Genomic DNA, 27,920 nt, shown 5'->3' with positions numbered 1-27,920 from the left:
ATGCTCTTATTAATATCCACAATAAGCATTTCCCAACATGTAGTGCATTCTCTTGACAAAAAACAGAACCCTTCACCAGGAACTAACAGTTTTCTAGGATTTTAGGTGAGAGCTACAAAGCTCCAAATGCAGGTTCAGGAAAGGCTCTGCTGATGGTTCTGTCACTGTGTGGCAAGGAGAAGCACTAACTACAGTTCTTGGCTGGCTGGGAGGCAATCTGCTCTAACAGGATGCCTGCTGAGCAATCAGAAACATCATTTACCAACCTCCCAACCAGGAGGCATTGAGACATTGTCAGAGAAAGGGAGGAGGTTAAATGGGGAAGGAATGATACTTTTTATAAGGCCACCATGGGCTACATCTTGATATTTATCAGCAAAACACAGCCAGGAGGAGGAAGAAGAGGAACAGCCACTGTCCCTATTCCATAGCACTGCAGGATCACACCAAAGTGCTGGTTGCCTTACTCACATTTTGGATCAGATATTCACCTCCACAATAGCCAAAAGTCCTCCTGTTCCAGGAAAAGTGAAAAGAAAAGGACTATTAGGTTGGAAAAGTGAAAAGAAAAGGACTATTAGGTTAAACTGAAAGGCCCCAATCATACTTTGGTTGAAGTAATTCCATGAGCTTTGGTGCAAGTTCAAAAAGGCGCTCTGAAAGCAAGTAAATTATCTTGTAATTATCTTTTTTTCTGAGATTATGCAACAGTTTTGATGAAACAGCTGATGATGAATTTAAGTTTCAACATCCATTTTCCCAGTAGTCTTGTAAACACATAAAAGATCACAACATATAATCTCAAATAAGGAAAAGCAATTACTGTAAGGAAACCTCATGTTTCAGAGCAGCCAGCAGCTAAAGAACTACGAGCAAAACAAAGGTGAGTCAATGTCACAGGCTGCAATAAAAAACACCTCTTGATTTCTCTACACAGTGAGATTTGCAGCAGTCATAAGGAACACTTAGCACAGGTACTCATTTGATTTAACATGCCCCCACCAGTGTTACCACAGTGAAATCTCAGATCATTTACCAGCAGGTTGGCTGCTTATAAAATTAATCTGAACGTAGATACCAATTTTAAGAAGTATCTTTTTATTTATTTCAGAAAACAAGGAATAATAGATGTTATTTACTTTTACAGTGCCAAGGATATGATAAAGTGATTTCTAAGCTTGTAGTGCACCAGGATTCAAGCAGGAGTTCAGCCTCCTTTTGCACACATACATTTTTAGCAGTTTGGACTGTTTGTTACCATCTCAGTGACACAAAGGAAGTGTGCTCAGAGCAAGGATTATCACTGCCCTAAGAGAACATGATCTTAAAAGAAGTCTTTGATAAGCTGAGACCCAAGTCCAGATTTCCAGGATACCTAATCAAGTACTGTTTCTCTGTTTTCCTACACACCTCACAACACTGATTAAAAAAAATAGATGTTTTAGATATGATACAACAGCAAGAATCAACAGAGCAGTGCAGAAAAAGCATCCTGTGAGTAGCACTATATAAATATCAATCAATGAGTAGTGTTTAATATACTGGTACCAAGTCTGTCAATAAAATCCTAGTCATTGATGCCATCTCAGAACTGGCACAATAGGAGCCATTATTGAAGGATTTAAATTAAAGCATAGCTACCTTGCAAACTAACTTAGAAATGCCACCTAAAATAGAAGGGAAACAGCAATGTGACTTCAGCTTGGCATTCCTAACCAAGTCACCACAAATTCAGTAATGGCAGCTCATCACTACAAAGCCAATGCAATAGAGTCCTGCTTCAAACCCCAGTGCCTGATCACACACAGCACTGATCCTCCTTGGCACTTCACTGATTTCCACTGAGCTGTAGGTACTGATTTCCTTTCAGGATCTGTTCAGCAAAGGTGATTTTCACAGACAGAAATGGGACATAGGAGAGACCATTAACGTAGGCCTTTTCACATGCACATTAATGATTAGAATCCATTTTTTCAGGAGATGCAAAATGCTACCACATGTCTGTATTGTCACAGAGGTAGGCTCTACAGCCTGCCAAGCAGCTATTTCAGAGTCAGAGCTCCTTGCCTTCCTCTACCACTGTTCATCAGTGAAAATCACCTAAAAAATGGACATAACTATTACCTGACAAGGGTCTTGCAAGCTATAACAAATATCTAACCGTACCACAGAATATTGCTAAAAAATGTCAGCTTTATTGCAGAAAAATATAAAAATATACCAAGTTTTGGCAGTGGAGGTACAGGCATTGGTTTGGGACTAGTTTGCTTCCCTGGTAGAAAATCATTCCCCTCTATTTTTTCGTTATTATTTTTTAAAAAAGGCCTTTCACTTACATAAAGTTTGAAGGTGAGGAACTCCTTCCCCAGATTCCATGCCCTCAGGATCAGCTCTGTGGCCTTGTCTCTTCTGTGGGTGAAGTCTCTGCACCCAAGACCCCCCTACTTAATTTTTCATCACCTTCCTACACTGGAGAAATCCCTGTACACCTCAGTCCATGCCCCAGTACTTGGCATAAGAACATTTCACTTTGTGCTAGAAGTGTTTTAATACCAGATTATTAATAGAGGGGAATAATTTCAGTTATTTTGGGAGCATGGAAAAGCTTTGGAGTCACCTAGCAAGTTCAAACCAAACTGCAAAGATCCAAGACTAGAGAAACTGCTCAGAGCCCCAGGAGGATGAACCAGCAGTGCTCTAACATTCTGTCACTCACTGGTAGGAAAGCTGACTTCCAGTGTGCCACTGGGGCACCAATCTTCTTCATTCCCTTCCTGAACTGTTCTGGAATCCAGTGCATCTCCACAGACTTCAGCTGGAAGAGCTTTAAAAATCTTCCATTCTCTCAGGGTGGGCACATCACTGTTCTTCAGTGCTGCACCAGCCTGAGCAACTTCTCACTCATCTCCTGCTCAGATTTTATCTCTCTGGGAGGGTGGGCATTGAATTTGAAGAGCTTTAGGAAGCACTGGTTTGCAGGCACCGAGTGGCCTGGGCGGCAGATTTCCAGTGTGATCCATGGCTTGTTTCTGGCAAGGCAGTGTATTCTGTACTCCCAGCTACTTTTGTGTGTTTCTGATTTGTAAAATGGCTTGGAAGGGACTTCAAGACCACCTAACCAAAATTAACAGTATCATTATCTGACAAATACAGTTTACTCTTTCATTTGAAAAAAACCACATTTTGCATAAAACTAGACACTGCTGGTGGCTGAACCTTTTTTTGAAATCTGTTCTCAGGCACACATCTTTTGCAAGAATTAGCATTTTGGGATGGTATTTTCTCAGCACACTGTGTTGTTAGATATTTAACAAGAACATTGGATATGGAATTTTCTGAGGTATGAAAAAAGGAATTGGTAGGCTTTTCCCCCTTTATGTGGATAAAATAAGTGTTACACATATGCCCTCTATGCATGTACACACTCCTACTTATATTTAACTAAAAATGTTGTTTTCAGCACAACATACAAGTATTCCTCCTAGACATCCCACTGAAATTTTTCTTCATTTTCTAAATCAAGCTATTTGCAACATTATCCCTTTCCAACAGAAGGAACACTAATTTCCCTCACTGCAACACTTAAATCCTCAAGCCCAATTACAGCTGCTTTTGCCAACCTCTTAAAATTCATTTCTGCCATTAAAGAACCAGCCAGCTAGACTGCAGCACAGACCAGTAGATAAATCACAGCTCAGAGCAGCTTATAAAGCTGTTAGTTCAGGAAACCACCAGCCACCACTTCCCAAATGAAACAAAACCCATCAGTTCTTCATCTCCTCCCTCCTGGTTTGTCAGGAGGCAGCAACTGACCCTTCACCACAGCCCCATCTTCCCTGTGAGCTGCACCTCTCGTGTTGTCATCTTAGCAATGCACAGCTGCTGTATTTGCAAAGTTTTGTCTGTGTTCCCAAATAAATTGGTGAGATTCTTGTCTCACCAATCAAGTTAAAGTCTGAGTGAGAGGCTGCCTGTTAAGATAACTGGGAAATGGATTTGGAGTTACTTGACATTTTGGCAAAAGTGGAGGATTCATGCTTGGGTAGCACCTACCACATGGAACAGCTATTTGAATTTGGCCCATACTGCTTCCAACAGTTTTGCTTCAAGAGGCTTTTCTGCATCACTTTTTTCTTTAAAACATCTCATAGCTTACCAAACAGACAGGACTTCATTTTTTGCTTGTATATATAAAGCTGTAATGAAGAGTTTTAGCCCCTGTGAAAGACAATATCCTTTCTAAGAGAGAGACAGGCACAGCCCTCCTCTAATGGCAGCATTTCTGTGTCTGAGAAAAGGCTATTACAAAGATACTGCCTTGCAGTGCTATAAAAATGAGTTAAAAGCCATCTTGCTGCTAGGTATTTTATATCTACAGCTACTCAGAAAAAAACCTGTCATCTCAAATTCAAGAGGGGGAAACATCTTTATAGGTGGAAAATGAAAAAGGAAAGGTTGCTTATGCATAATATATAATACCACCAACAGGTCTCTGTATATGAAAATACTATTTAATATTTAAAGGACTATTATGTGTCCCTTAATGCCAAATGATGCAAGGTCAGCTGTGCATGAAAAATAACAACATTATCAGAGCAAACTGTTTCTAGTGAAGATATTGTGGAAATAATGGAGTTGCTGTCCTTATGTCTTTGGACAGGTTTTCTTTCTAATTCCCTGTTCTTGGGTATTTAGTTGTTTGCAATAAACACAGACATTTCTGTGCCTTTCCTGAAGGCAGACTTTCAGAAATGGGTGTGCTACATGCATAGAGACCATGCTGCACTCCATGGATTTGTTCTGCTGCAGTACTTAATCCATGAAGGCTCTCAAGAGCTAACGAGGATTGACATGGGCAAACCAGGGGTGCTTTGTCTGTGCCATGGCATACAAATGAATTTCCCCAGACACACAAAGATTACAAATGCAATATAACAATTTCATTTCCCATGGCACTACTGCTCATTCTTGATTAGCTCTGATTCCCTTACCTGGATGGCACATTTGAGTCAAAAATGTGTTTCATATGTCAGATAAGCAGCTTTGTGGATAAAAATCTGACTGTCTGCAAAATACACTCAAATTCCCCCTCAAATTTGTAATTTAAAAGCCAACTATTCTGACACAGCTAAGCTCCACATGGAACAAAGAGAGGGTACCAAACCAAGTGCATGTGGAATGCTGCCAGAAGCTCTAAAGCAAACTAGTATCTCCACACCATCTGCCCATCCTCACATCAGTGAGCAAGAGAAAACCTGATGTTCTTCTGTACAAGTTTAACTCACCACAGCAAGTAGAAACTGCTTGGATGCCCACAGGTAAAGGAGAGGCTGCCTTTGGAAGCTCTGCCCCACCAGCCCTCTAAACAATTCTGGCTGGCTGTGGCCAAAAACAGCTCTGGTGCACTCCTGAAAATACATCCAGCTGACAATGCTGCATCAACCCCCAAGAGTTCAGTCTCAAAGATGTGCCTGATTTAACAACATAGTCAAATATCCAAGGCAAGGGAGCATTCACCCAGTGAAGACAATTCACAGGCTTCACTAGTAACTGTTAAACAGCCCAGTAATAAAGGAATATAGTGATCTTCAAGCTCTCATGCAATAAAACTCCCTATTATTTGTCTAAATTCAAGAGCCTGCTCGTTATAAATGTAACTGCCACAGTTTGTGATCCATTAGTGAACTATTTTGTATAAACCACCGTAATAGCTTTGTGATTTACACTCACTATTTAATACTCTTTCCATCAGCAGCATTTTGGCAGTAATTCTTGTTGCAAGTGTTCAGTGGAGAATAATTTCCTTGCAGTCAGTAATTGCCACCTCTCAAACAATTTCAGCCTTTTAGTATCGATTTTAGGAGAACTTTATGAGGAGTCACATATGAATATTCATCAAGTATTGTATTACAAATATAACTGTCATGCACAATAGATTAGGTTAAAAGAAAAAGATCCTTACTAATTACAGTATACTCCTAAAATACAAAAGGAATTATTACTAGAGTATTTCAGAAATCAGTCTCCTAGCAATGGCACCTGCATTTCAGTCAAGCTTATTCTCAAATCATCAAAGTCTTAGTAGGGTAATTCTAACATATATTATTTTTAGGTTGGACTCCAGTCTTGCTGTTTTTCATAAATCACTTTGTCCTTAAGGAAGCTTTCAGGTCAAAGTCAGAAGTCAATGCAAATCTGCTGTGGATACCTTGTCAGTCAACAGGCACTTAGAGCAGACAAGCCTTGCATAGAAGCAGCGTGAAGTGAGAAAGAAAAGATGGATAACCAGGGCTTGTTTCCATTAACAGTGCACATTTCCCAACTGCTTAATCAGGCTCTACCATAAGTGGCTTCACATGACAAACTCCTGACACATGTATTTTCAAAGGTACAAGAAATGGTGCTTGTAGGGACAGAGCTTGTGCAAGAGGAACTACTTGAAGATAGTAACTCCCATAATTTTCAGGATTGTGAGATGGCAAGAGCAAAGAGCTATGGTAAAAGTATGTCTGGGAAATGCCTGCACACGCAGCTTTCAGAATTTCATAAAGGAAGCAAGAGGTGAGAGGATGAGCATTTTCCACAAGTTTTCCTCCTGTAATATATTAGATCTTTCACCATTAATTTGCCACTTAGGGGTAAGCCAAGAACCAACCAAGTGATACAAACTGGTACAAAGGAACAGAGCAACACTGAAGGAGAATCTCCATCCTTCATTGGATGCAAGTGGAAACAGTGACCAAGGCAAGTTCTTGCCCATCTTTTACTCATTTATTACACTTGAAAGAACAGAAACTGAAATATATAATATTTCATCATATGCAATCATTGAAGGGACAATTTCTGTGATAACCTAAATCTATGAAATTGTATGTTAACAGGGAGAAAGAAAAATTATCTACATTGATGAATATCCTAGTTTAGAATAACATTTGGTAACTGATATTGCTTTTTGTCATCTTTGTGACATCCCTTCAAAAATGCAGGATGTTTATCTCTCCAGTATCCACGTTCATATGGAATACTGAGACTCCAGTCAGCAGCTAATCCACAGAAGATACCATTCCAGTTTCATGTCATTTAGCAGAATGATAAGACCAACTGGAAAAGAAATGTCAGCCTGATTACAGAGATTCCTGTTCTACTGTCAGCTATCAAGGTTAGAGTTTCATTCCCTATTTCACAAGTTTTTGCTGACATGAATAAGCAGTGCCTTCTAACATACCAGTGATTTAACCTTTCTCCTCCTTTAGCAAACAATTTTAATACATAATTACAAAAAAAATTAAGTTTGCCTAGAGTCTAAACAGCTTAAATACACAATTAAAATGTTGAATTTTTTTGTTAGATACTTCTGAACTTCCATCACAAAAAGTAAAAATTACATTTCCTAATCCTTTTATATGTTATTTGAAGAGAATTTTCCTCTAGAATTTGTTCACACTGCATGGTTTAACTAAGCACAAAACCTGCTGTAATCACTGTAAAACAGCCCAAAATAATGATCTGCCTGTGTGCAGCTAAGTGGGATCAAGCAAACACTGGACTACATCAGCACATGCCTTGTGATTTGACCAAAAATTTCCCAATACCTCCAAAACCCAGTTCAGGATCCCCTAGGAAGGTCTGTGTCTTCATGAACACTCAATGCTAAAATATCCAAAGGAAAACACAGCCAGGTATTTAACTGCCTAGACTGCATGGAGAAATTTAGCTCTGTTTTGCATGCTGAGCTACTCTTTGAAATTGAGCTAAAACTATTCGGTGTCTGATTTACCATCCTACCCACCTCAAAGATGAGAGCAAGCAGCTATAATTCAACTTAAATCTGCTTTAAAGCATGGAGTTCTAAAATCCTTCTGATTTCCACATTCCACTGGCTGTGTTCACACTGGTGATCCACCAGAACATCACAATCCATAATTTGAACACATCCCAACACGCAAACACCCCACACCAGGGGAGATCCCTACTGGCCACACCCTGAAATGAGAGTGGCCTACCTTGCTGGAAGCTACTCCTGGTGCTCACCACAAAGGATGCTCAGCCAGGGACAGGTGGGAGGGAAGGTCTTGATACCACAGGAAAGTTCCTGGCAGTGCCAAATCCAGTTCTAGTCTCTTCCTCAATGCTGCAAGTTTTTTATGCTTTTTTTTTTAACACTACTTTTCCAGCCTTTACTTCAGAAGTTTCCTGGTCATTCTGACTGCAGGCCACCTCACTTCCAGAAAATCAGTTTGGAACCAGTGTGCTCTGAGCACTTTTGGGAAGCCCAGCCACACACCACACTCTTTTTTTGTGGACACTGACATTTATAAACAAAATTGGTTGAAGTGAAGTATATTGCAGGCAATAATGCAGGGTATTATGATTGGCTACTCTAATTTCTATTTTCTTTAAAAAGCTAAAGATTTTTCCTTTTCCTGCTTTGAACTGCTAAGCATCACCATGGCTAATATCAGGTTTATTAAACCACAAAGTTCTGATGTTTCCTGCATCCATGTGGTGTTCCAATATCCAAGGAGCTATTACTAGTTCTGACAGCAGAAAGGGAGCTTTTCTTTCCTTTCTGTAGAAAATCTAGTGACCATTTTAAGGCCCTTTTGTATGCACAGCTGATCATCCAGGAATCTGTCTTCCCTTGCAGCCATGCTTCAGGTCTTTTCCTTCCTCCCATCTTCCTTTTATCTACTGAAGTGAATGCCTGCCTTGTTCTCAGAATGCTTGCTCCTCACACAAGTGCCTGAAAAGCAATGGGAATGCTAAGTGCCATGTGAGATCATCTTGAATAAGATTGAGCCTGAAAGCTCTTCAGAAATTCAAACTTACTTTTGCAGCAAAATAATATGAAATATGTCAGACCCAGCTACTCTGACCACTCACTTATGCTAATGGACTTTGATGGGAACTTCTCTCATCAACAGTTCCTAATGCCTCTTCAGAGTGTTTCAGATTCTTAATAGGCCTAATAGTGTGGGGAAGTGAAAGATAGCCAGATGAATTATGCTTTCACAGTAACATTATCCTGTCATTCTCTCATTGTTCAAACTTGAAATCAGCACCTGGGGTTAGAGTGACCTCAAATGCACATCAAAACCTGAGCCTTTTAGCTTTCATTACAACTTCCTTTATTCTGCCCATGCAATTTAGTTTAAAATCTAATCTGTAAGAAAACAGGAATTAGACTTGAATGGGAAGAGGAATAGCCACAGCCATGCTGACTAGAATGAATAGCATTTAATGAAGAAAAGCCATTCACCCAATGTCCTCCCAGAGAGGGGTAGTGACAGTCTCAATAAAACAGCAAAATAGAACCCAATACAGTTGGTTTGCACTGCCCCAATTTTCCAAAGATACATTGACTGAAAAGCAAAATACAGACTGTGAGAGACTTCTCGGAGCTCTTTGCTCACACAATTTCACAGATGAAAAGAATCAGAGCAGTCACAAATGATACAACACTTATGAGCATTTACAAACAAGTAGAAATAGAAGGTAACAAAGAATATAATCCCACAGGCAAGTGCAATCATACAGTGAAATCACACAAAGAGCACAAAGTCAGACTTTTACTCCCATGTCAGTCCTGAGCCTACAGCAGGGCATTTTGGAGAAGTGAGCTAAGCAAGAAGCTCCAGAGGGTTTTCAGAACATTTTATGCACTACTTTAAAGCGGCAGGGCTGCTGGTGCTGAGCACAAGAACAATAAAGCATCGAGGATCCTCATCTAAAGCTGTTCTTTCTCACTTTGGTAGTACAGCACAAGTTAGTTCAGTAAATCCATAATTGTTATTTCCCCAGAAAGACAAGAGAAGACAAACTGGCTCTATAAGAGCTGCATTCCAAGAGTCATAGGTAATTAGCAAACAGAAAACTGTCAGAAGATTTTGGCAAGCACAGGCAATAATGACTCATAACAAATTTTTTAGCCAAGGAACTCTCTCTACCTCCCTCATCCCTCTTTCCTGTTACATGGTGCAGCCTCCAACTTTCCACCATCACCTGCAGTTCACGGTTTCATGTGTTTGGAGTCCACAAGTCAATCAAAAGGGGAAAATCTATTAAAAAAACAAACCCCCACTCTCCTGGCAGCTGTGAGTCCTTGCTAAGCAGGATGTTCTCAGTATAAAACCCAGTGATCTACATTTAAAGTTGACTTGCTCACCTCTAGCTTCATATTAATATCCAGGGTGTCAAACCCTCCAATAAGGCATAATATCCTTGGATTCAACTCATTTAGGGAACTCCTTTTTGGAGATAAAGGAAGGCCTATAAAATGGATCACATTACAAAAGGTAAACAACTTTAGCTTTAATTCTGATTTTGGTATTAACTTTCAAAAACAGCTTCTTGTAACTATATTTTCACACCTGTGACAACTGTACTCTGCAGACATGCAAGGGTTAATTAGTTATAATTCCCCCTTGAAAAATGTAAAAATGCCACGTAAGTGCTGAATGCCATAAATTTCTCCAATAATGAATTGGCATAATTCCTAGACTTGATTACAACTTGTCCAAAAACTATGCATAATGCATATCACACACAGAAAGGTCCATCATCCATTATATATGACCTTGAGCAGCCTGCAGAACAGATATTAGCCTAAGTAATCCACTCAGTATTTTGCTCTCTAAAATGGCCCAGAATTAATAGATTGTAAAACACATATCTTTCTTCTCCCCTATCTTTGCTTGCACTTAGCATGGTAATAAAAGTTGTTTCTTTAATATATGAATTATGCATTATATATGAGTATGAACTGTGAAAGGCTCACATGCAGCAAGACTTAATTGGCTTTCATTCAGTTTAGACAAAGTGCAAAAATAGTTAATAATAGGAGTAATAATGCTGTTCTGATTATATAAGTTCTACTTCAATACTATGCAACAACACAGCTTGAGAACTTTATAGGAGTTAACAAGTTACCACATGATTGGGCATTATCCCCACACTTGCAAGGCACAGAAAGAAATGAAGTGAATTAAATTGCCCAAGATTAAATAAAGGGCCAGACTGAGCTAGAAACACAGTCTCATAATTTGCTGGTTAGTAGTCAAATCTCCAGCTCTGTCTTATCAAAAGGATTTCCTTTCTGATACAGCTATTGTTGTATCTTGTTATTTGTCAAGAATTATCATCTCCACAATGGTCACATGGAGAGACAGCTCTGAAGGAAGTAGCTATTAATATTAAAAACTCTGACAACTTAGTGGAAGAGCAGCAAACAACACAAAACACACCAGAATGAATTTACAACAAGAACACAAATGTTTGTGGGAAGAAGTCTCCAGCAGTAAGCTCTCTGGGCTATCAAGGCCAATAAAAAAAATAATCCTGGAAGAAAGGAAGCATAATCTTGGAAGCTCTGATTTTATTTCACTTGCATGATAACACAAGCAAATCTGGTGCCTCAATCATGCACAGTAAATTGTGTTTATAATTGCAGACAATTGCAGCTCTGGCTGCCAGGAGGGAGTCCATTTCTAAAATAAGACCATAAACACTTGGGGAGCCACACAGGAGCAATATTTCCTCTACCAACTTAAATTTCTCTTCTTGGGCAGCCATCAGTGGCAGGAAATTTTGGGGGTAGATTTTCCTGACTTTGCTTCAGCTCTGGACTATTTCCCATGAGTTCTCTAGGACCCTCATTCACACCATTAGTAAAAAACAGCAGTCACAGAAGGCTCTTGTCTCTGCCACTGCAATTAAACATCTCATGAATTTCAGGCATTCTGAGTGCTGGAAAGGAAGAACAGGACACAGGAATTCTCCTCCCATCCTTACCTTCCACAGCCCTGCCCCCACACATCTGGTTTGCTGTCCTGTCAGGAGAAATGGGCTGGAAAGGAACCTGAGCTCCTCCTAAATTTCCCTGCTCCCCTCGGTTTGTATCTGTAGTTAACAGCTGCTACAAGTTCAGCCTCAGAGTGGCAAACCTTTAGAGCAGGAATTATTTAGGCTTATCTTTCTCAGACTTTTGCTAAATTTCAGCTGGACTGGTGCTCCTTGCAGGGTGTTCTGAGTCTGCAGCTGTTGGCAAAGGAAACACCACTCCAGCCTGAGTGCCGTGCTCAGAAGGGAATGTTCATCCCAAGTGTCACCCCAAGTGCCCAGAATACCTTTCACAGACAGGAACAGCACCTCTCCCATCTGCTGCTGGCAGTGCACTGCAGCCTGAGCTGGGCACTGCTGGTGCCACAAAGGAAATGAATCCTTCATGACCTTTTGCTCCAGAGGATTCCCGAGAGTCAGGTAATGTAAACTACACGGATCCTTTGAGATGTGCCTCTTGTCAGCTATGAGAATGGATTTGAACCTCACCATTTTCAAGGAATACTAGCAATTAATACTTTAATTTGCTTACAGCATACATCTCAGCTCAAATGAGGACTAAGAGGAGCAGCTGAGTCACTCAGGTTGCCCTGATTCCTGCATTTTAAGTTTATAAATCCCAGCTTAACGGGCATTGGGTGAAAACTTGGCAGACAATTTTGCCCAGTGGCAAAAAAAAACCAAAAACTATTTAATCCTTGGAACATTCACAGTCTCCAGATAGCTGACCAATGAACACTAAACTGCTTTCCCCAAATATGCAATTTGTTGGCAGTCTCCAAAGGGTTAAGGGCTAGATTTAATTGCTAATAAAGTTGAATAAAATATTCTCAAAGGAATTAATGGGAATTGTTTCAGGCTCCAAACTCAGCTAAACCAGTTTTTAATTAAGCCATATTTAATAAATAACATCTAAAACAACCGTGCTGCTTTCTTAAGGCTTGCTAAGGAAAGGCTGATTCTCAATGTATTTTTTTGCAGACTTGTTAGCTGCAACGTAGAGGAGGTTGGACACTAGAAAAAAAGCATTGATTTTAATGAGATAAGTCTTGTTGTGATAGCTTTGATTTCAATTGAGTTAGGCCAGGTTTGCAGCAGATGAGAATATTTGAATATTTTATAGCACTCTGAGCTGATCTCAGTGCAGTAATGCAAGAGGCTTTCATATTGATACATTTTCCAATCCAGCATGGAGAGGCTTTTGAGCACTTGGATTTGGGACTCTGTTCTGTTTGTGCACTGCCTGGCAGAGTGCAGCACCAACACAAACAGGGCCAATGGATATTCCAGTAATACAAACCCAAGTGATTTACTTACATTTCACATGTCTTCATGTCACAAAGCAGATGCTTCTCCTGTCACGTGCCAAGGGTTGCACGCAATATCCTTCTGACTCAGCATGTGCAAGAGGCGGCAGAGACCTTCCTGACAAACCATATGGCACTTTTATTTATACTTTGAGATGTACTGCCTGAGAACATGCTTGTCAAACAATTGTGTGGTCTACAAACACAAAATAGTCTTAATATGGTGGGAGGTGTGGATAAAATGCAGCTGGGCTCCAGCTCCCCTCCTGGCTCCAGCACAGTGCCACTGAAAGGAGCCATTCAGCCTGTCCAACACCTGTATCACCAGTCAGGTGTGCTAATTCCAACCCATCCAAAACCTCTCACCCTGGTCATACCCACTGCTGTCAGCTGTGGGTCACTGCCACTCTGAGCTCCCCTCCAGCCTCTGACTGTGATAAACCCTGAAGGAAACAGGATTGTCATCCTGGAAGCCAATGGCTGCCCAGGCCACATGAGCTGCCGCATTGACTGAGTGGCTAATTAATGCATTTAGCTGCACTAATTAACTAAGCAGCTCATTAGTACAGCTACAACAATGATTTGTGTACAGTAAATACTAGCAAAGCAAAGTTGTGCAGCCCAAGTGCCTGTGCTGCTGGAATAATGACTGCTCTACACATTGTGCAAGGAGGAAGCATGATGTTATCCCAGGGAACCTGCTTTTTATTTTCTGCCTGTTTACACAGGCCCTTGATGTCAGGACCTAGAGCATCTCCCTCCTCCCTAAACTTCCAAAGGCTCATAGGTTCTGTGAATAAAGCCTGGAGCTGCCTCAACAGCTCTGCTAAGATACCTTGTGGAGAGGTTCCCTCCCTCCTGCCCTCAGCTCCCTCCTAAGCTGAGGCTCTCACCCTCATCCCCTGCCTGGGGTCTGTCTCAGCTGTGTCACACAGCCATGCCCATTCCTGGCTGTGAAGCTCCTTGATCCAAACCCTGATCCACTGACTGACATCCCATGGCCTGTCCCCAGAGGGACCTGATGTCCTCAGAGGCAGTGGGACAGGGCCTGGCTGACAAGGAATGCCCAGAGCCTGCAGCTCCTGGTTCCCCAGCCAGCCATCAGCCCACACTGCACCTTGATATTTAGATTTAAGAACCGTATGAAAACATGTATATACATTCACTAAGTGTCTCAGAAAATAATCTCAGAGTAAGAAAACTGAAAAGCATCCAATACAGACATGCATAGCTACCCAGGGGTCAAGGGCTTGTACCTCTTCTTTGGGATGTTAAACTTCAAGAATCAAATAGTAGCTCAATTGCTACTCTTAGCATCTTAATACATCCAACTGGAGAATTAAAGTTTCCTATCACAACAAACCCATGGAGGCTGGGTTTGCTTCCAGTTGAAACCTATTGTGATTTGCAGTCAAAACATGACATCTGCTCCATCAACCATCTGAACTGCAGGCAGGAACATTTTTATTCTAAAGAAATCCATCTTTCCATCAGCTTTAGTTGTGTGGGCAAGGGACTCTAAAACAGCTGCTCTTCCTGGTGCAACAGGGTCACAGCAGAGTTTTTCAGAATGAACAGCACCATAATGGGGCCATTTCTGTTTGCCTTTCTATCAGAGTGTCTCAAAATACATTCTGCACAGGAGAAGTCAAGCAGTTCTTTACTCAATGCCAATAGAAATTTTTTGCCTGCTCACACATTTAAGGCAGTTTGCTTGCAACCTTTCCAAATTATTTCTGCTCCAGGAAGAACAGTGGATATTCAGTGCTCTTTTATCACAGAAGAGCTGGGAAGGCACAATTAAAAGGAGGGGTCAACAGTAGAGAGTATCACAGAAGCTGCAGGCTTTGTAAATAGTGTCTAAGGGACTGCTAGCACTGCTGAAATGTACTCTGGTTCACTTTGGAAACCGAGTGCTCATTCCACACCTAAAGCAGTCAATATGCTCATAGCCCAGCTATTCATGCACTGGTTCTGTTCACACAGTGCAGGATTTGATGACAAGCACCTCACAGCAGCCAGTGGGGGATTTTGCTCCAAAGGGAGCTGCTTTTCCAGCTCTCCACTTCGTGACAGCAATGGATGGCCAAGGCACACGTACTGCAGAGGGCCCAGGTTATCCCAACACTGCTCCGTGAGCCTTTGCCCCTTCCAGGTACTGCAGCCATTTCAGATTTGATATTTTTATCAGTGGCAATCCAGTCAAAGTCAGCTTGGAAAGTCCTGTTTCATAGCACTGGTCCTCCTGAAATCACAGAGGATCTATCACTCAATCACATACAGGCATCCATTTGATTTCAGCATCACCTCCACCTATACTCACAAAAAGGTCTTTATGAGTTTCGAGAAGTGGTCAATGTCCTGTCACAGATCTGAGCACACAGAGGTGAGAGCTGTGCTGTCAAAATCACCATGGATGCAAGAAGAGGAATGCAAATTCCTCAGTTCCTGGGCCATCATACCACCACCCATCCACACAAAGTGGGAACATCCTGGATGCAATATCTAGGGACGTTCCAGGAGCCATCCATAAGCACTGTGCAAAAGCCAACCAGTGCTGCTATAAATAGACCCAGAAGATCCCAAAAGATTCATATCAACACTTTGAAATCCATCAGGCAGCAGCCATGTGTTGATTGTCTAAATACTACCAGGTGTGAAAGAAATTCCACAGTGACATAACAGAAATTAACAAATGAGGCCTCAGCATAGACAGAACCAGCAACACTCCTCACAGTATTGTTTGCACTAAAGACTTACTTAAAAGGGAGGGAAAAAAAGTTTGTCAGACCTAATATTAACATGTCAGCACTTCCAAAGAGGTATCTTGGAGAAAAAAGGCATTAGGAGTGTTTGAGACAGTCTCAGAGTATGCACCAGGAACAGTAGGTATAACTTAATTTCATATTTTTTCATCAGTTGCCACACCTTGGGATTTTTTTTGTTCCAAATGGATGATGTAAAAATAACGTTTAGATAACCATTAATCCAAATTACAACAGATTCATCCTCTATATTTTTATCTAACTTTTCTTGAGTCAATGAATAATGTCATGCTAGGATGGCTTCATACAGGTTTTTCACAGAATACACTTAGATTGTTCCACAACAAATGTTCTCCCCCTCATAGAGACACGTGGAAGATAAGCAATTTTATAAAAAAATATAAAGGGAAATCTTTTTGCCTTTCAAAACCTTTGAGATCTTAAACCAGATGAAAATTTATCGCATGCAAATGCATAATTCCAAGATTCAGCTCACCCTCCTTGTATACAGCTGCAGCTGATTTTTTGTCCCCTCAAAGGTAGTCAGGAAATTACTTTGAAGTCTGCTGCTAACACTTCAGTTGGGACTTTAGGATTTGAGGCTGAGAAGTAAATACATCTTTGAAGCTTGATCTATCAGGCTTGATGGCTTGAATCACCAAGTGATTAACTTTGTCCATCAAAACATTCCTGAGCCTTCATATTCAGCTTTTCAACTTGTGTAATGGAAAAATCAAAATAGGATAAAATACTTGACACAGAGAAATAATTGGTAATACACCAACAGCATAAAACTTTGAGCCCATGCACCTCTCAGCAATTCACAATACACAACTCTGTGAGCTGGGTTAATAAAGTTATGTCCTGAGAGTGAAAACTCAGGGAAGCCAAACTAAAATATGCCCCAGCCTAGGGACAGTTATGTTGGAAAAGTCAGGCAAAGCCTCTGTGGTGGTGATTCAGCTGACAGGGTCTCACAATAGCAACTGCACTGTCATTCAGCAGCTCTGAGTTTCCAAGAGCAAACTTTAAGGGAAGAGGGCAGCAAAGAAGATAAGGATTAATTTAAAATGTACATTTTATCTTTTTACTCAGAAAACCAATGTTCAAACAATAACATCTACGCTTTAGAGATAAAGGTGAAGCTGCAGAGAAGAGCCAAAATCCATTAGCACAATGAGTGCTTCCAATTTTAGCAGTGACAGGCAGAGCCCTTCCATACAGAGGTTAGCTAAACAGTTATTTTAAGGACTCATTGTCCTTAGTGGAAAATTAATAGAGCAAGTGTCAAAAGCCTTTCATGATTTCAAAAATTAGAACAGTGTCTCCACTGGGTATCTGTCCTGCATAGAGAGCCTTCACCTACTGAAATGTAGAATGGGAAGTTTATTCAGCACCTGGAAATTAGCACAGCTGTCCTGGAATCATAAATCCACATATCTCTCTCAAACATTACATTTGAGGAGTACACTGCCTGCCTAGAATACCATTCCTCTGCTCGAGCCACTGACATTCACAGCAGCAGAGAATTGGAAATACAGCCACTCAGAGAATAACCACACTTTGGAAACCTCTCTTGCTGGAGAGGGCACAGGCAGTCACTGAATCTGCAGAAGAACCAGTGGAGAAAGGAAAGGGAACAGTGTGCACATTTGCCAAATTTTAACTTAAAAGCAAACTCCCAAAACTGAACTTCTGCACTCTGTGGGGACTGAAAGTTTTGCTTTCAGGAATCAGGTGTATCTGAAGGTAAAACAAGGCTTACAACATGCATGGCTCAGAGGAACACTTAATGCTTGCTTCTACATCCCATTTGATTCCTGCAAGAACATGGAAAAAAAAAACTTGTGTGGATGTTTCTTAGGGAATCTTTTCATTTATTTTTTTGCATCATCTCCACAATAACATAGTTTTTATACACTAATAGCAAACTATTATTGGCATAATTAATTTAGCTGTTGTTGGATGTGTATTGCACAAGAAAAAGTGACATTTCATAGCATAAATGCCCAGATATTCATGTCTAAATGCTGACACTATGCATAACTGCACTTCAAACCTCATTTTCATTTGATTATGCAAGCAATATATTCCTAAAACAACAAAACCTGAAAAATCCCCACGTTGTAAAAGTAAGCCTCAAGAAATCCATTTGAAAGTTAACCTTGAAACCAGTTTTACAATTAATTTGAATTAAATTTCTAATTAGCAGCTAAAAAATTTCCTCTAAATGGCATTATGCCAAATGTGATCTCTAGTCCCTCTTCTAGTGGTAGAAAGCTCATGACTACAAAATAAGTGAGAGATCCAAAGACTGTAGTATGCTGCAAAATGGATCCTGAGGGAAAATAACTTATTGTGGATGTGGAAATGAGATTTTTTTTTCTTTTTCTCATCCCCCTCATAGAAGAGCAATAGCTCTGCATTCAGGGGATGCTCTGCACTTTCACTCCTAAATTAAAAAAACCCAGGCTGGGTGAGCACACGATGAAATTGCTCGATACTGAGGAATGGCACATACATTCTTTGGGATCTTAAAATAATCTCCCAAGGGAACATTGTGGTTCTTCTTTGAGGCTTAAGACTACACGAATGCCAAATAAAGTTTCCATGCACTGACTAATCCAGTAGCTATCCATCACTCTGCCGGCCTGCTTCCAGTTCAAATTCCCTTTGTTGTTTTCTTGGCCTGCTTGAACCACTTATTGCCCTTTGGGTTTGCTACAAACACATCAGTGGGAACAGGTTTTCCTTCTGGGGAACTTCCACTGAAAGACATTTTCCAGTGGCCTCTCTTCTTTTCATGCACACAGAGCTGCCTTGCCTTCAGTACTTTCAACCTGCTTTTAGGTCCAATGTTGAACTGCATTTCTCTGGGTGTAGCAGTGAGCAGGTGAGAAACAAGAATTCCCAATTGTTATTCACACTTATTGAATCAACATTCTCCTATTTTTAGGTATGACAGTCCTTCAACTCCAACTGCAGTGGCCTAAGTAGTCAAAAAAAGTCCATACTATCACAAACACTGAACACTGTTGCTATCCAGAACTAACAGAGCTGCTGTGACTCTGGAAGAAAACCCACCAGAAGGTAAATTTTTCAAGGAAAAGCCAGGTCTTTAACTGAAAAATTTCACGGAGGCTTTTTGGCAGAAATGTCAGTTTCTGAATGAGCCCTGAATCATGGTAACTATTAGCCTAAAATGAAAATACAAGACAAAGTTCCACTAGACACCTTTGATTATGTAAAAGACCAGGGAGAAATGACTTTGAGGCACTTTGATGACAATTCACAGCTGAAATAACATCATCTAGGGATGAAATGCTTTTATCAAATCTCAGCTTCCCTTGTGAAGATAGGCCTAATTTACTGACCTTCAAAGCACTAATTTCAATCATTGTAGTTTGGACCTGTACATTTTCTATAAAGGAATTTTTAAACTTTAAAAAGTTTATCATTATCCAAAACAAAAAAAACCCAATAAAACTCATTTTTGAGCCCCATAATCTTTTTCTTTTGTAGGTCTAACTGATTACAAGTTCAAAGCTTTAAAAACTAGTATTTAACTTCAGTCTTAGCAGATTGCAGTTCACCTAAACATTCACAATCTAAAACACTGGCAGGGCTATGGCCAATCTAGGAGAGCTGCAACTATGACCTACAGTTTGTCAGTGATACCCAAAATATTAAAATCCTTGGAAACTCATACTAATGTAGCAATTGCTAAGAATTTAAACTGGTGTCTGTGGATACACAAACAAAAGGCAAGAATAAAAGCATCCAGAATACATTTCCTATTTAAAAAACACAATTCTGAGTCTGATCAGACCCTGATCCCTCCTGCTCCACTCCTGGCTCCTCTCTCTTGTTCTTGAGATTTGTAGAACACCTAAAATTCATTCCCTTATTTCTCCCACACAAATCTTCAAAAGTATCCAAGAGCCAAAAAATTAAATAAAATATATTCCCATGTGCTCCAGGGTTGTTTTTTTTCCTACACCATTTGAGTGCTTTTCTCCTTTTCCTAAAATACATGGCAGCCTTGGCAGAATGGAATTAGGTTCAAATCCCTTAATTAAAAACAAGCATTTATTCACTTAGGTTTGGAAAAAATGCTTTGATATTCCCATTTAAGCAACTGCTTTGTGCACATAAATTAATATATTCACAATTAAAATATAGTTCCCTAAGCTCCACTACCCTTCTGAAGATAATGTGATTTATTAAAAACAGCTATTGTTTCATCAGCAAGGCCTCTGACAGGACAGATTTGCATTGCTGGCTTTCATTTCTCCTTGGATGTTCAGAGGCAACATCTCTCTTTCCAATTTTTATTCATTTTTAAGTACTTATCCACAGTGTGTAATGCAGGAACTTGTTTTCATCAGCAAATCAAGCAGAACTGATAGAATATTCAAAAAGTAGACTAAAAGGAAAGAATTGGCATTTTTCAGCACTCCTTTCATTCCAACATCTGCACACAGGATTTCACTGGAGTGGGTATTTCTCTTTTCTCCCACGAGCTCAGCACATCAGCATGACTATCAGTCCCAGATTGCTCAACTAAGAAAACACCATGAAGGGAACTGGTGACTGTTTGTCTTTAGTAACAGTGAAAATTGGATCACTTGGAGCAATCTGGGATGAATTGTGCCATCCATTTGCAGGAGAGAAGCAGTAAAAACTCATTGCTTCTTCCAAAGAGAGTTTCTGGTTTTCAGAAAATGTGGGGCCTAACAATGTCATTCAGTAAATGTGCTATTACATTTACCCAAAAACTGACTGCAGTTTTTGGAGAAAGCTGCTTTTAGGAAATGATGAATTTTCACAGGATGCTTTGAGCATTTGGATGTCAATAAAACAGAACATACTTTTTCAAGCATTGAAATACAGTTCCTCTGTACTGAAGCTTTTTTAAATGATTTCTTATAGAGGTATTTCAAGAACAATGAAAGCTGAATTATGGTGCCCCCAGAATCACAACTACTGAAAGAATATAATATGCATCTACCTTAAAAATGCTAAATGGCCACATCACTGCTAATCAATAACACTCTTTTCTAATGAGAAAAAGATTCAAGTACAACAGTAAAACCCTCAGGAGTGTAGAATTGGCTCTTATCTTTTAGAGAAAGCTTTTTATCAGTGCTCTTCCATCCATTTACGGACAGGGAAGCAAATGTGAGGGGAATTGTTCCATGCCAGAAGGGAGCAGAGCTCTTTCTCCTCATGCAGTTCCATCCACCCTGCCACACACCTGAGACAATGCCAACTCAAAGCAAGCATCTCTTCAAGCAGCATCTCAGCAGAAACAGGCTAATTTTACCAGTTCTCTTCTTTTAAAATATGCACATGTGCTCCATTGTATGATCTGACATTCAAAGCTGACTAAATTATACAGTGATCTTAAGATATTTTCAGTAACAGTTATTTTACAGCTGGAACATGCCTGACAAGTAGCCTGCAGAAGCTTTACAGCTCAAAACTTATTGAAGCCTCCAATATTTTTTTTGTTTCCTTCTCCTTTGTGTCCATGTGTAACAGACTCAAAGTCAACAGTGCTTGATTTAAAAATAAATTTCAGAACCTAAATTCACATAGGAAAACATCTGATTTCCAATGCTCAGCCTGATTACCTTTTTAAACCTGGCTAAGAGCCTAATTCTCTTGGGTTTCAAGGAGATGCAGGACACAAAGTGCTCATTATTCACAGGGCATTTTAAAACCACAGTTTATTCCCACAGGAGCTTCCTGGTTGCTCACCTACTCTTGGGCCAGAGGGTAGAAGAACAATTTGAAGGTCTTCCTACTCCTACTGTCTCCATGCCCCTGGCTGCTCACCTCAAAGGAAAAGAAACAGGCAGGAATGCATTTTCCATGCTTCCAGGCACATCATGGAGGGAATTGGTGGCAGAGAGCAACACAGGCATTTTCACTCCTTCCAAAAAAGGTACAATAATTCAAATCTCAACCTGTCACCATGCCTTTTTCAGCATTTTCTTCCTTCAATTTACTGCATTAAAAATAATGCATTAAGAAGAAGTTTTTTGACAAGAAAAGTCAAGACAAAAGCATAGAACTGTTCCTTTTAAAGTAATTATCAAAGCCCAAACTCATTTTAAGGAAATCTGATCTTTAACCTGGTAATTAATGGAGATGATTCCAGAAAGAAAGCTCTTTTTTCACATAGTACAATGACAGATCTTGTTTCCATAAATGAGGTGAACAGGCTGATGCTGCCAAGTTTCAGCCAACATAGGCTGTTTAACACCAGGGCCCCCAAGAAGTAATTTTATTTCCATGTTTATGTACAGCTGAATTTTTCTCTTGGGCCAAGAACAGACTGACTGTGAAAAGCTGTAACTTCCAAAATCCAGACACAGCACATTTTGTTATATTTGATTTATTCCCCTCGTTTTCAAAACTAACTAAAAATGCTGCTGAAGATGCAGGCAGGTAATTCAGTTTGTGATTTTAATAGTTTCACTTTTAGTCGGTTTTGCCACTTATAATACATAAAAGGGCACAAGGTGACAAGTCAATTACTTCTAAAGAGGCAGCAAAAGAAACTCAAAATATGCATTGGAGTGACAGCCACCAAGAGTCCAGTACTGGGCTCAAATATATCCCAAGAGGAGAACAGCAGGTTAGCAACACATTATTTAGTTTTAGTAAGATTCTTACATTCCTTGTGGTTCAAGTCAAACTATAACTGCAGTTCAAGACTTACGAGGAATTGTTCCATGAAGTTCCAACTCCCCAGAACACATGGTTAAAAAAAAAAAGCAAATATAAAAAAGTGTCCAGTCCATATGAAAATTTAAGTCTCATTTCTGTAATGATACAGAGCCCATTGCTTTGATGCCACTAAAATAGGAATGTTAGAAAGTCTGCTGCAGTCAGTGAAGCTGTGTCAAGGTGAGGTGTCTCTGAACAGAGTTCATCAAGCACGCAGCATGACACATCATTCAGGTTTACATCTGTCCTATAGCAACTGTCTCTGGCCTGGAAAAGTCCCATTAAAGTAAATTGCAGAAGTGATTTCTGCCATAAGGAACTGGGGAAGAGAGGGAGAGCAGGGGAGAGACATCAGTCAAGTACCCAATAAAGAGAGCATTGGGCTGCACACTTATCAAGTGACTTGAAATAAGGTTCACCACCACACACATTTCTCTTACTAAAGCAAAATCAAGGCAGAAAATTTCCCAGCATTTAAAAAAAACTCAAGTCAAATCTCAATGCTTAGAATGATACTATATTTTCTGGAACTGACGGATCTTGAAAGAGGTCTAGCCCCATATTTGGGGTTTTTATCCATGAAGGAGAGTACACTCAAATTTGTTTAATGCACTTTCATGTGGGCATCCTGATCTTACATTTTTAATTGTTTCATGTTAAGCTTTCTGAATAAATCTTAAAACACTTGGGATCATATTTGATGAACAATTCTAAATTATTTCTTTGCATATTTCCCTTCAACATTCCTTCTAGACTCTCTTCCCTGTGCTACTCCCAAACAAAAGCACAGTGCAAATGGTACCAAGCAAGCCAGGTGAAGGTAATAATGGCATAAATAGTGAAAGGAAGGAATCACACAGATGATAGCTCCCACTTCTTGCCTCAGCCATGGAGAGATGGAAGGATGGATGTAAAAAAGCTCTCTAGGAAACTTGGCCTTGAGAGGCTGCCTGAACTCCAGCAGTATCTCTAAAACACAATAGAATTTGGAGTGATGCCTAATGTTCAGCATTCTGCCTCCAACTTATGATCCTTCCTTTTACAGTGAGGAAATATCCATGGAGAGTCTTCCTTTGCCATCCCAGTTCCAGGCTTTAAGTTTCCCCCCTCTCCCACTTCTACTCTGGCAACATGGAAGAGGCAGAGCAGAAAAGCAGTGATCTCATTTTGAGCCTGTACACTCCATTTATGCTAGTGACCTACAACTGGGGAGCAAAGCAAGTTGAGAAAACCATCTTTCCTTTGTACACAGAGTCAGCTAATGATGTTCACTCAGACTGATTATCCTCCCAGGAAGCCTGGGCACTTAGGCATTCCTGGAAAAAGTGAGCATTGAATCCTGCTTTTCTGATCTGGTGGTGTTTTTCCCCCCACCCTACATTGAGAGAAATATTTGCCATAGCATTAGCTCACATACAGCTCTCAGTGCTTTCCATTAAGTGCAGAAATGGAAGTGTCAAGACAACTTATTACTATTTATCCTTGAAGCACTCTGTGCCTCTATTTGTCTCTCATTACAAGCTAAGGAAATGCATGAGTTGCCTGGTCCCTGTACCTTACAGAGAACTGAATCTGTAAGAACACACCCTAAAACACTACAAATAAACACAGGATGCTGCACACATTGATAAAAAAACCCAAACATCATCTCAGCATCAGAAAACAGCTGAAGGAAAATGTGAAGGGTCTCTAGAAATATGGATATAGCTAAACAGATATTTAGAAGCAAACAATGAAAGGAGAAAGAGCCAGCCACTCTTGTTGCTGCTATAGACATACCTCAGGTTAAAGAGACAGCTGCACATTTGGGATAAATCCTTGGCAAAAGTAGGACAAGCAAGTTCCCAAAAGCCTGCAGTCCTGCTAAAGAGGAAGCACATGTAATGCTCATGTAAAAGCTTATACCCCACAAGAGAGCTCACCTTTCCCTCCAGGGATGTGGAGACACCATCACAGGAGGTTTTCAAGCTGGACAGGGCCTTGAGGGTCTTGCTCTGCTCCTTTTGCCATGACAGGCTGGACCACAGGGTGTTTTGAGGCCCTCTCCAACCTCATCTCTCTTGTGACTCAGTTACTAAAACAGCCCCTTCACTTTTTGTGAAATAGTATTTTTCTATAGTGACTTAAGGCTTGATTTGTCACCAAGACACTTCAGTGCTAGTGTTGCTTTCCCTTTTTTTTTTAAAAAAATAAATTTAAAAAGCCTTCAGAGTTTCCAAGACTTCAACAAAATTGCTGTTCAGGCTCTGCAGCAGCAAGGAAACCAATCTCAGCCTGAAAACAGTATCATTACCAGGGGACTGATATCCTAAGGGAGGCAAAATCCACTCAGCAGGAGGTTCTATCTTAAATTTGCCATCCTGTAATCAGCTGTTGACAAACTGTTAATTGCCTGGAACTCAGCATCCACCAACACAAGCAAGTGTTGAGGAGGACATGGGTTGTCTAACTGGATGCATTCCCAATCTGTCAGCACGTTTGCAAAGGACAAGTACACAACTGGTTCATCACACAAATGGAAATCACACCTGCTCCAAGCTGTCATTAACATATTACAGTGCCAGCTAACTGGGAGAGAGGTGGGAAATACATGGAGAGCAGGAATTTACTTCTATTTTATAAAACATCAGCACAGCTTCCACCACAGTCAGTGGAGCAGCACTTGGTCTACAAAATATTTAAATAGAAAGGAAATTTAAAAAAAAGAGTTATTAAGTTCTTACAGTGCTAAATCTGAGACACCACAGAGCTAAAGCAAAAAAAAAAGGAACTACTTTTGTAATATGAAACATAGTTAAGTTCTGGAACTCCTGCTAAAGGATCCAGGAACTATGAACAAGTTCAAAGATGCATAAATAAATTCACATAAGTCCATTGCTGATAATTAAAGATAAATTAAATGCTCCAGAAGCCCCTATTGTTGCCAAGTATTTCTAACATAAAAAAATATTATACACAGCCCTAACTCATAATCTTTCCTCAGGAAATTATTAACCTGTGTTGAAACAGAACCCTTATTTTGGCAGATATTTGTCAGATCCAGCCTTCTAATTCCTATATTGAAATTTAATCAGATGGGAAAGAGGGGCCTGATCTGACAGTCCTAACAGGGAACCAAGAAATTCCACAAATTCAATCTTAGCAACTTTTTCTCTATCAACACCATTAATTCAGGATAAGTTGGCACAGGGTATTTACTACAATTTTTAATTATTACAGCAAGAATATTAACATTCCTCACTAGGTTATTCTGATACACAGGTGTTTTCAAAGGCAGTCATCTGTACAAAGCACTAGTGATGTGTACAGCATTTGTGACCAGTAGGAATAAAGGGAAGACATGGGGAAAATCCCTCAGCTTCTGTTTAGTATTATATAGCTCATCAAGTACATCTGAACACAAAAATATAATTTAAAAAAAAAAACCCAGAATGTTTCCAACCAGCCCCCTGCCCCTGTCAGGGAAATCTTTCCAAATAAAAAATAGACTACAAAATTCTTATTACCAAACACAACGATATAACCTTTGTCCTCACATGAAGACTAGTCCATCAGAAATGGAAGAGCAGGAGGTATTTGCTGTGTCCAAATGAATAAAGCACCACAATGAAATGCAGAAAACACAACTGAGCTGTTAGAACAGTCTAGGAAGCACATTTAACTCGGCTCAGACAAACTTGAATGCCTTGGGCTACATCGGTCATTCTTTGTTTGCATCAGCTTCGCTACTTTTAGCGAGGTAATTAGGACAACAGTATGTTTGTATTTGGGGTGTACACACAGTATTTTATATAAAAAGGCCACACAGGCCTTTTCAAGCCTCTTAAAATGAGATGCTGCAAAAGAAACTGTTTGATTTCCCCATTACCTTCATTAAACCCCTCATAATGACACACTCCCCTGGATGCTTTGAGAAACCAACAACTGAAGTGAGACTGCAAAGCGTCTCAAAGACAGCAAGACATATTGCAAACTGCTACAAAACAGCAAGAGGCACTGGCAGAGAGAAAGATGATCATTTTCAGCCAGAGAAGAAGGAAATTTTTGATCTGAAGAACTATTTCTACAGGACAGTTATCCATATGAAGTAGAGCTACACACTCCCATTGTTTTTTCATGCTGCATGAATGCTCAGAGGTACAAATATCCTCTCTAACTCCTTCCCTCCTTCCAGCTTGGATTTTCACAATCTTTCTGTTTCCTCAGAACAAAAGCAGGCTGACAGCTAAAGCTGTGAAAGCAGCATGGCAATTGTATTAACTATGCCAGGTTTGCTATGCTACCCTGCAGAAAAATACAAAGTGAGGCTAATTAGAATCCAACCATAAGCAGCTGGGTAAATCCAATGAGAAGTGAAACTGCAACACTTCCAAAATCTTTAACTGCATCTGGCCTAGGTGTACTAGAACATCTACATTCTGTATCTGATTTCTCCACAAGCCTGCTGATAGCAATTCACAGAAATCAGATACTTTGCAAAAGGGTGTTTGAGCTGAATATGACACCTGTATTCATGCTTTCAGGACAAACATACAAGATACACAAAAAGCTCTAGCTATAGACAGCATTAAATATCTCCCTTCTCAGCTCTCTTCTCTTGAGGAACCACCAGTAATCTCCATTTCTCTGCAGGCTGAGGAATGGTTCTTTTAGAAGATTAGGTTAGTATCCAGTAATCTGTTCCTCTGAACAGACTATTCTGAAGTACAGAAGCAAATCCTACTCTCTAATCCTGTTGGTTTCAGTGACAGGAGCCTGTGACAAGCACACATCCCAGAGAAACAGGATGGAGGAGCAGCCAGCTGGGAACCTTTATCCCCTTGCTTAGGCCAATCAAACTAAAAAAACTCAGCCTAACTACTTCATGCAGAAAACTGTGAATTTCCCACATCTAGAGATTTTAAAGCAAGGGTAGATGCTTCCCAATGTCACTAAAGCATCAGAAAAAATAAGTTTAACTTTTAAAGTTACCACACTCACCTCCCAAAGTTTCATTCCAGTCCTCATCTATCCATCTTCTCATATCAGGTAGCAACAAAAGCTTGAGCAGGGCTGAGGCAGGACCTGAGGAAGACCCCAGCACAGAACTAACCAGAGCAACACAAACCAGTTACAAACAACAAAACTCATCACCTACCTCAAACACAGCAAGAAGATGAACCAGGCACAGGTCCCACCTAGCTAGGAGATAAAATGGCAGGCTAAGCACTAAAGACAATCAGAAAGCACAGCTAGAGACCACCATCCCTACAAAAAAAACCTAAAACCACCA

At 40.2% G+C, this 27,920-nt stretch overlaps 1 long non-coding RNA gene across 3 annotated transcripts; it reads right to left on the bottom strand.

Moving 5' to 3' along the window:
• Positions 1-214: 214 nt before the first annotated feature.
• On the bottom strand, positions 215-27,874 carry LOC117244127. 3 transcript variants are annotated; one of them, XR_004496629.1, is made up of 3 exons: positions 27,786-27,874; positions 27,629-27,712; positions 215-514 (listed from the first exon to the last, which is right to left on the bottom strand). It is a non-coding gene; the product is annotated as an uncharacterized LOC117244127 (long non-coding RNA). The 3 variants fall into 3 exon arrangements; XR_004496627.1 differs by lacking the exon at positions 215-514 and adding an exon at positions 8,416-8,743; XR_004496628.1 differs by lacking the exon at positions 215-514 and adding an exon at positions 14,069-15,390.
• Positions 27,875-27,920: the final 46 nt, after the last annotated feature.

The sequence above is a fragment of the Parus major genome, chromosome 3 (genome assembly GCF_001522545.3).
Source record: "Parus major isolate Abel chromosome 3, Parus_major1.1, whole genome shotgun sequence".
Lineage (NCBI taxonomy): Eukaryota > Metazoa > Chordata > Aves > Passeriformes > Paridae > Parus > Parus major.
The sequence above is the reverse complement of the archived record's forward strand: the minus strand, read 5'-3'. Positions and strand labels throughout refer to the sequence as shown.